The sequence below is a fragment of the Trifolium pratense genome, linkage group LG7 (assembly GCF_020283565.1).
Source record: "Trifolium pratense cultivar HEN17-A07 linkage group LG7, ARS_RC_1.1, whole genome shotgun sequence".
Lineage (NCBI taxonomy): Eukaryota > Viridiplantae > Streptophyta > Magnoliopsida > Fabales > Fabaceae > Trifolium > Trifolium pratense.
In genome coordinates this window covers 19,061,942-19,070,286 of record NC_060065.1, presented here as the reverse complement: position 1 = coordinate 19,070,286, position 8,345 = coordinate 19,061,942, and the positions used below count along the sequence as shown (strand labels likewise).

The window sequence follows — 8,345 nt, the reverse complement described above, 5'->3', positions numbered from 1 at the left end:
TGGTATAAGCCGGACAGACAAATTCAAATCACTTGGAAATTCAAATCACCGTGGCATATCATCTATCTGTTCTTAAGGAAATGTATCCTGATGGGTTTAATCTTCCGTCTCTCACTTTTCTGGAATTGGCGGTGCAGAGGTAGCTCTCCATCGACTTGGCATCCCTCTGAAGAATGTGGTGTCAATTGAAAAATCATAAGTCAATAGGAACATTTGTCAAAAGTTTGTGGGAGCAGACAAATCAGAAGGGGACTTTGTACGATATGGATGATGTGCAGCAACTTGATTCTGATCATTTGGAGCAACTGATGAGCGCATTCGGTGGTTTTGATTTGATTATTGGTGGAAGTCCATGTAATAATATGGGCGAAAGTAATAGGGTTAGCCGGAATGGACTCGACGACTCTGAGTTGTCTATCTTTTATGACTTCTTTAGGATTTTTGGCTTGGTGAAAGCTATGACACCAAGATTTAGATGAATTGTCTATAGGATGAACGATGATGTAGGTCATTCTGCCACTTTTGGGGAAGACAACATTTAATAATGAACTTAATAAGCGTCAAAAAGCCTTTTGTTAATTAATATAACAATCTCAATCACTATCATTGAATAACATTGATGAAATTGTTATGACTAACTGAAGACGACATACTATGTGACCTTTTGCGCCTCAATTGTGGAAAGAAAGTGGAAGGAAATAAAATTACAGAAATCAATGAATGAACTTAGACTACTCTAGTCTAAGTTCATTCATCGATTTTCTTAATTTTCTCAAAACGGTTTTGGGTTATATATTATCAAGTTATCACTGCTGTTCAAAAAAATAAAAAATAAAAAAAATTATCAAGTTATCACTTGAGTTTGGTCTAGATTATAGAATTTAAATAAAATATGATGATTTAGTGACAATTGTTTAAACAATTGTTTAGCCAAATATGATGATTTAATGACTACTTTATTTCCTTTTGATTAGATATATTCAATCATTATAGTGACTATTTGCTTCCATTAGTCCATACATTTTTTTTCTTATATAAACATATAATCGGGCAGTTTTTTTTTTATAGTGACTATTTGCTTCCATTAGTCCATATTAATGCATCATTACACATATAAATGTAGGTATATGCAAAGTTGATCAATATGACAATAATGTAAGGAAAAATGATGTGACATTGTAAGTGGATGACATGGCTAAATAAAGAAATTTCATTGGTTTAAGTGGATTAGGGTTTAGAGAACTAATAGGATAACTATCTAGGATTTATATATATATATATAGATTTGATCAAACTAGTTGACATCGAGCCGTTATATTGCCAAAAATTTGAATCTTATGTGTCATTCCAATTAGGTAATATCGAATCATGTGTATGTCATCGAGGCGTTAGACCACCAAGACAAATGGTAATTTTGTTAAATAAATTTGTTGGTTATTGTTTTATATTAATCTTTTTTTTTATTTTGTTAAAATAAAAAGAAAGCAGAAAGATCGTAAACCTATTTGACTTGAAGTAGATGGATGAGAGAGGAGGGGAGATGAGGGGGTAATTTTGACTAAAAAAGTTTTCTTTTTATTAATTCTTTTTAAAAAAAAACGCTTTTTATTCTTAAAAAAAAAAATTAAAATTAAAACAAAAAGTCTCAAATCTCGATTATTAGAGAGATTTGATTGGTTAAAAAAACATTTTAAATTGGTAAGGAGAATATTTTAAATTCATAGAACATTTTAAATTGTGAGGGAACATTTTTTAAAAAAAAATTTAAATTTTTTCAAGAATAAAAAACATTTTTTAAAAAAAATGATTTAATAAAAATAAATATTTTTTTGTCAAGATTAACCCCTCACCTCCCCTTCATCTACTTCGAACCAAACAAACCCTAAAACAACATACCTAACTGTAACATCCCAACTTTGATAAAAGGAAAAATTATTAGTTAGAGCTATAGACTTATGTTTATTAAAGTGCTTTATATACTCCCTCTTCCTCATTGAATGACAAGTTGGTAATTTGAGCATGAAGAGTATTTAATTGCCTAACCACTCCAAGATCACTCATTTTCTATCAAATTCATTTCTCAGTAACCATTCCAATACTCCCTCTTCCTCTCACGCCTACTCCCTCTCACTCTAACCATTCTCTTCAATTCAAGCTTGGAACTAAGGAAAGGTAGCAACTTCTCTAGCCATAAGTAAACAAGGTAACAGACTTACCTTTTCCTTTTCTTTAACAGAATCCTTGTAATTTCCCTTTTTAATTATTCAACCAAAATCTGATGAGTACTCCCTTCCTTTTTAATTGAGAGCTTGTATGTGAGATATAGTAGTCAAGGAGTCATGGGTTCATGCTTGAAGCTTGAAGTTTTGATTGGTGACTTTTGAAAGAGATTGTGTTGAATTTCGTTTTTGGATATACTTTCAGAAAAACAATAAGTACTCCTTCCCTGTAACTCGTTAATTCTTTAAGTTCTGTAAAGCTAACGAATTTACCCTTGTTGGAATATCAAATTTCATCGGATTCGGAGTTACAATGCGTTATGTAGGTGATGTTAAAGTTGAAGATACGAAACAGGATTTCTGCAGAAAATGTGTTTGGACAGTGCTACACTTAAAGGTTAACTGCGCCCTCTCTATAACTCGGTTTGAGATTCTGTTTGCTTTACCCATAACTGCAGAAAGTTATGGGTACGGGTTTGAAGAATTTCGATTGCAATTATGCATATCGGCGAGCTCTGGAAATGACGTTGGTATTGTTCAAGTGATAGAGTGTTGAAGCTCTATCAAGCTATACTAAGTTAAACCTAAGAAAAGCAATAAATAAAGATAAATAAAATAAAAGATAAATTGATTCATTTCATTGATTGATTCCAAATTGATAAGAACACTACATATATATAAGACTCTTAATGAGCCTAGAGGATAAAGCCCAACAAAACAAAACCCAATAGCATAGATGACCAACTAATAATATAAATACTATGTCTCATTAATATCTAAATTATTTAACTAACTACTACTTATAATTATTTAACTAATTCCTCTCTAATCTTCTATCATTGCCGCCGGGTTCACTTGAACCTTGTCCTCAAGGTTCAGCGATAAGTCTGGAGGCTTACGAGCTGGACGAATGTAGAGTAGATCAACGAAGTTTTGTTGTGGTGACACTAGGCCCAATTCTGTACAAAAATAGTCTATAGCAGAAATTTGACCCATTACGCTCCGGCCCAATCTAAAGGATCCCTTATGATACTTGTGAGAAACAGTTGGCGCTTTAGCATTGGAAAGCTGAGAGGTAGTATATTTGTTGGTTAGTGCATTGTAGGCGTAGCATAATTTATGGGAAAAATGCAGCAGGCACATGCGCATAACATTAGAGAATTCAGTGTACCAATTCCTTTTACTACCACTCAAATGCGCATGTGACTACTGTCCTTCAGCTAGAATAAGACACAATTTAGCACACGTGGCAGCAAACCAGAGGATCTCATGGACAAAAGGTTTGAAATTGTAGTACATGTGGCGAAATTTTGTTGGTGGATATGAAGTCACACGGATTGTGCTTTTAATAAATGGATGAGATTTTGCTAAAAGCACAATACAAAGATCCAATGGTGGAGATGAAATTTTGCTGGTACTAACATCAAAAGAATTTTCACAGGACAGTAAATGATACGGTGGTGGTTTTTGTGGCGGTCTTGGCGGTGGGTTGTTGAATTGTGACGACGGTAACAGTAGTGGCGGAGTTCCTTTATCTGGTGGCTTAGGAGGTAGAGCCGTAGAGGAGGCAGGGAGGGATTGAGATCTCGCGCAGCTTTGAAAGTCAGAATCGCCGTTATGAGACACCGATCCGGTGGTTTCGGTGGTGGTTCCGTTGATAGGGACGGAGCAGGGACTCTATCAAGTTCCTTCAGCAACAGTTGCTGCGTTGGAGGTGAATGTGCAGAGTGAACAATGAGCAGGTTCAGTGGTTTTAGCGGCGACAACAAAGTTGAAGGAAACATTGGTGGTGGTGATGGTTTTGGATTTGGAGAAATTTCAAGTTCTTCCTCCTTCTCTTGGTGTTCTTGAATAATTTGAAGATAACCGCCTTCAACGAACTTTTTCGGTGTGTCTGCCGTATGTTCTTCTACTTGCTCCTTTTCAATTTTCTCTTGTAAATCTCGTCTCAAAGTGGAGAAAACGTTCTGAATATTCTTTGCCCGTGATTTTAGCGATTCAGAAACTTCTTGAAAGGATTCTTGGATATCTTGAAATGATTCTTTCATCTCATTTCGAAATTCTTCAATAAATTCTAAAATCTCATTGCAAGATCTCTGAACCATTTCTGCATTGGGACTTGCAGGTCTTGCTGGTTGTGAATATGAATGAGGAGGTTGATGTTGGGGGTAGTTGTAGTGGGTTGAATATCCATAATCAGATGTTGAAGAAGTTGTGTATGATGTGTAATGGTTAGGTGATGGTGATGCGGTACTGTTTGGGTATGAAGAGTAAGGTGGATGCGTGAAACTTGGTGGTGGGTGGTATGATGGGTCATGGAGGTGATGTGGATATGAAGGAAAACTTGGATTGGGTGTAGGGGTTGGAGTTGGGTTTGGTATGGTTGTGGGATAAGTGGAAGGGACGGTGGAAGAGTAAAATGGAGAAAAGGTTGGAATGGTGGTGGGATATGGATAATACAGATGAGTAGGGTTTGAATAAGTCATGGGAGGTGTGAAAGCACCAATTGATAGAGTGTTGAAGCTCTATCAAGCTATACTAAGCTAAACCTAAGAAAAGCAATAAATAAAGATAAATAAAATAAAAGATAAATCGATTCATTTCATTGATTGATTCCAAATTGATAAGAACACTACATATATATAAGACTCTTAATGGGCCTAGAGGATAAAGCCCAACCAAACAAAACCCAATAGCATAGATGACCAACTAATAATATAAATACTATGTCTCATTAATATCTAAATTATTTAACTAACTACTACTTATAATTATTTAACTAATTCCTCTCTAATCTTCTATCATCAAGCGTGTTTGCAGGTGGGTTCCCTTAGAGCCTTAAACTCTAGTTAGTTTAGTACCATAGTTTTCCCAAATCAAGCATATGCATGACAACATTAGTTTAGAAATTAAGTTAAGGTATTCCCCAAAATTAATGATAACATTAAGGATTTTAGGACTATAATGTGTGTGAGGTGGATTAAATCCCCAATTCCACCTCTACTATAAATGATGGATATTGGTTAATGACAATGACTGGATGAATGTGGTTTGTAGATGCCAATTTAATGAATTTATATAGAAAATGCAAAACAGAGAACTGAACTGGTGTCTTCGCTATGGGAGAATTAACTTTTCTAGGCGAGCATAGCAGGACAGTACACTGCATATTTACTATTTTTCTAACTTAGCCACTCGTTTTAAACCCTTATTCATTGTGGAACTTTTCCATAGACAATATATTGATATACTATGTTTATAGCGTCAAACACACTTCAGGAAATTACGTTTCAGGAATCAGGACAGTTTAGAAATGCCTTGGGAGGGAATTCATGGGCAGGATAACAATCAGGAATATCAAGTTAAGTTAGGAAAGTCAGTCAATCATGGTGGTTACGTTTGTACCACGTTATGGGATTCAGTAGAATCCAATTATGCTTTGATTGTGAGCTTCAGCCGTGCCGATGTATATTATTATCACAGACGGATATGTCAGGCCTCTGAGACCGGCTCACCTCATAGTGTCTTTGTTATGAATAAAACGAACAAGATAATAATTTGTGATACACCTTTATGATATTATGTTATGTTATGAATTACGTTATTAAATTATGTTATGGACTGACTATTAGGATAGAGAAATATTAGTTCATCAGTTGCCCTAGTGTAAACACCAATAGTAACTGGGTAGTAGGAATCCACTGAAACGAAGTGACTGTTCTCACCCCCCACTTATTTGATTTCAGACAAGCAGGTTGATCGATATATATTGGTTTGCAAGCAGGAAGATTCAGATACACGGATTACGTTATGGAGCTGACATCATGATAATCTTATTATTATATAAGATTCAGTTTATTTGAGTTCAGTAGTTAACTCAATCATGTATTCAATTAGTGGATTATTGAAATCCTATTCATGTATTTGATCTTTATGTACTGAAAAATTAATGTTTCCCGATTCAGTTATGTTTACTCTTGTCGATATTCTAGATAAATTGACATGGGTGTTATAGGCTTTGCATGGAAAGGCACGGGGATATAGTGATTCATTTTTTCGTCCATTTCTTGTTGCAAGGGTGGATGATTTGGGATTCTATTGTTTTCATAATTTTCATATACCATACTTTGGATATGTTATACTTATAGCTTTATAGGTGCGAAGTTTTCGGTGATGAATAATCTTCGTTGAAAATCTGTCGAGCACATAACATGAGATCTTTCTTATCAATAATAATTTTATACGCTCGCGTCAAATATTAAATTCGTTAAAACTTGTTTAAGGGGGTTCTAACACGAAAAAGTAACTCAAAATTTAATTATTATTTTGTATATCAAGTAGCTTAATAATTAGACGAGTTAAATATGGTTTTGGTCCGTATAAAATGGTGACCTTTTAAGTTTAATTCTTACTTAATTTTAATTAAATTTTTAGTCCCTAGAAAATAATCATGTATTTAGTTTTGGTCCCTATCGTTAAGACAACTTGTATTTGTGAGTGATTTTTTCGCAATTAGTATGTTTAGAATATCATAAAGACTTTCTCGACAAAAGATTAGCTCAAAATTTGATTTCTATAGGTCATGATTTTCGTTGCTTTTATCTTAAATTTTTGCCGTTTAAATAAGTCATATCTAATTCGTATTAATTGGTATCATGTTAAAAAATTCCATATTTTATATGATATTTTAAGCATGCCTATAAAAAATCATTAAAAAAATTTAGGAATTTAATGATAATTAAACAAATTTGGTTTTTGTAGGGACTAAAACTATGTGCAAAAGCTTGGCCCAAAAAAAAAAAAACTATGTGCAAAAGTAATTTAAGTTTTACGTTTGTATCAGATATGTCCTTTAAGTTTTTTAAGTATTAGATAAGTCCTTTAAGTTTTACGTTTGTATCAGATAGGTCCTTTAACTTTTTTTAAGTATCAGATAAGTCCTTTAAGTTTTAAGTTTGTATCAAATAGGTCATATTTCTTAAGGACCTATTTGATACAAACTTAAAGGATCTATCTGATACAAACGTAAAATTTAAAGGACCTATCTGATACTTAAAAAACTTAAAGGACCTATCTGATACAAACGTAAAACTTAAAGGAACTATAGATGCATTTTGCCAAAAATTTATAAAGACTAAAGGTCTGTTTGAAACAATTTTGTTTTTTAGTTTTCAAAATTAGGGATTGCAATTTGACCCATGTCTGGTGGGTATCCACAAAAAATACCCATAATTACGGGTAGGGTAAAATTATAGATTTAATGACCATAAAAAAAAAATTATAGATTTCATATGAACTAACCTTGAATATAATTTTACTGAAAATAAAAACATATTTTAACTCAACTATTTTTCTTTTACAGGAATTTATTAACCCAATTATTATGAAGCAAAAATCGTTTCAAATTATAATTTAATATTAAATCTAATAAACAAAGTGATTCCATGGCCCAATGGATAAGGCGCTGGTCTACGGAACCAGAGATTCTGGGTTCGATCCCCAGTGGAGTCGCTTTATATTTTGTCATTTCAAAACCTTTTTCCTATGTTTCTGACTTTCTGTTGGACCGAAATCCTTTTTTTTTTTTTTTTTTTTTTAAGTTTAGCTTAATTTCTTCGCAGCCCAAATTTAATGTGACCAAAAGAAATATTCACAATGACTAACATTTTAAAATTTAACTTGAGAAATTTTTTTCCTCCTATTACTTATTAGGCTTAAAAACTATCTTAATAACTTACGGGACAAATTGTCTTAAAAATATTTTAAATGTCTTAAAAAATATATTTAAAATTGGTATAAATTCCAATTTATTTATGGATAACAAATTTAAAGTTTTTGGCTTTTGAGTTATTTAGTTTGAGCTAATGAGCCGGATTGAGTTTTTCGTGAAATTAAATGGAATCGAGTTCAATCTAAAAAAAAATGTGTCGAATTTGAGTTGAATTTCGAGCAGAAAATGAACTGAACATAATAAATCAAATAAAACTATTCGTGAACTTTAAACAAATTTAAACTCGAGATAAAAAAGAGTTCGTGTAAAATTCAAAAACTCGAGAGAAGCTGAACATATTCTTTTTTTTACTATTTATATTTTTTGTTAAAAATATAGTTTATAAAGCTCGAGCA

At 32.9% G+C, this 8,345-nt stretch overlaps 1 non-coding gene across 1 annotated transcript; it reads left to right on the top strand.

The window, feature by feature from the left end:
* The first annotated feature begins 7,657 nt into the window (after positions 1–7,657).
* Positions 7,658–7,730, top strand: TRNAR-ACG. The gene has a single exon. It is a non-coding gene; the product is annotated as a tRNA-Arg (tRNA).
* Positions 7,731–8,345: the final 615 nt, after the last annotated feature.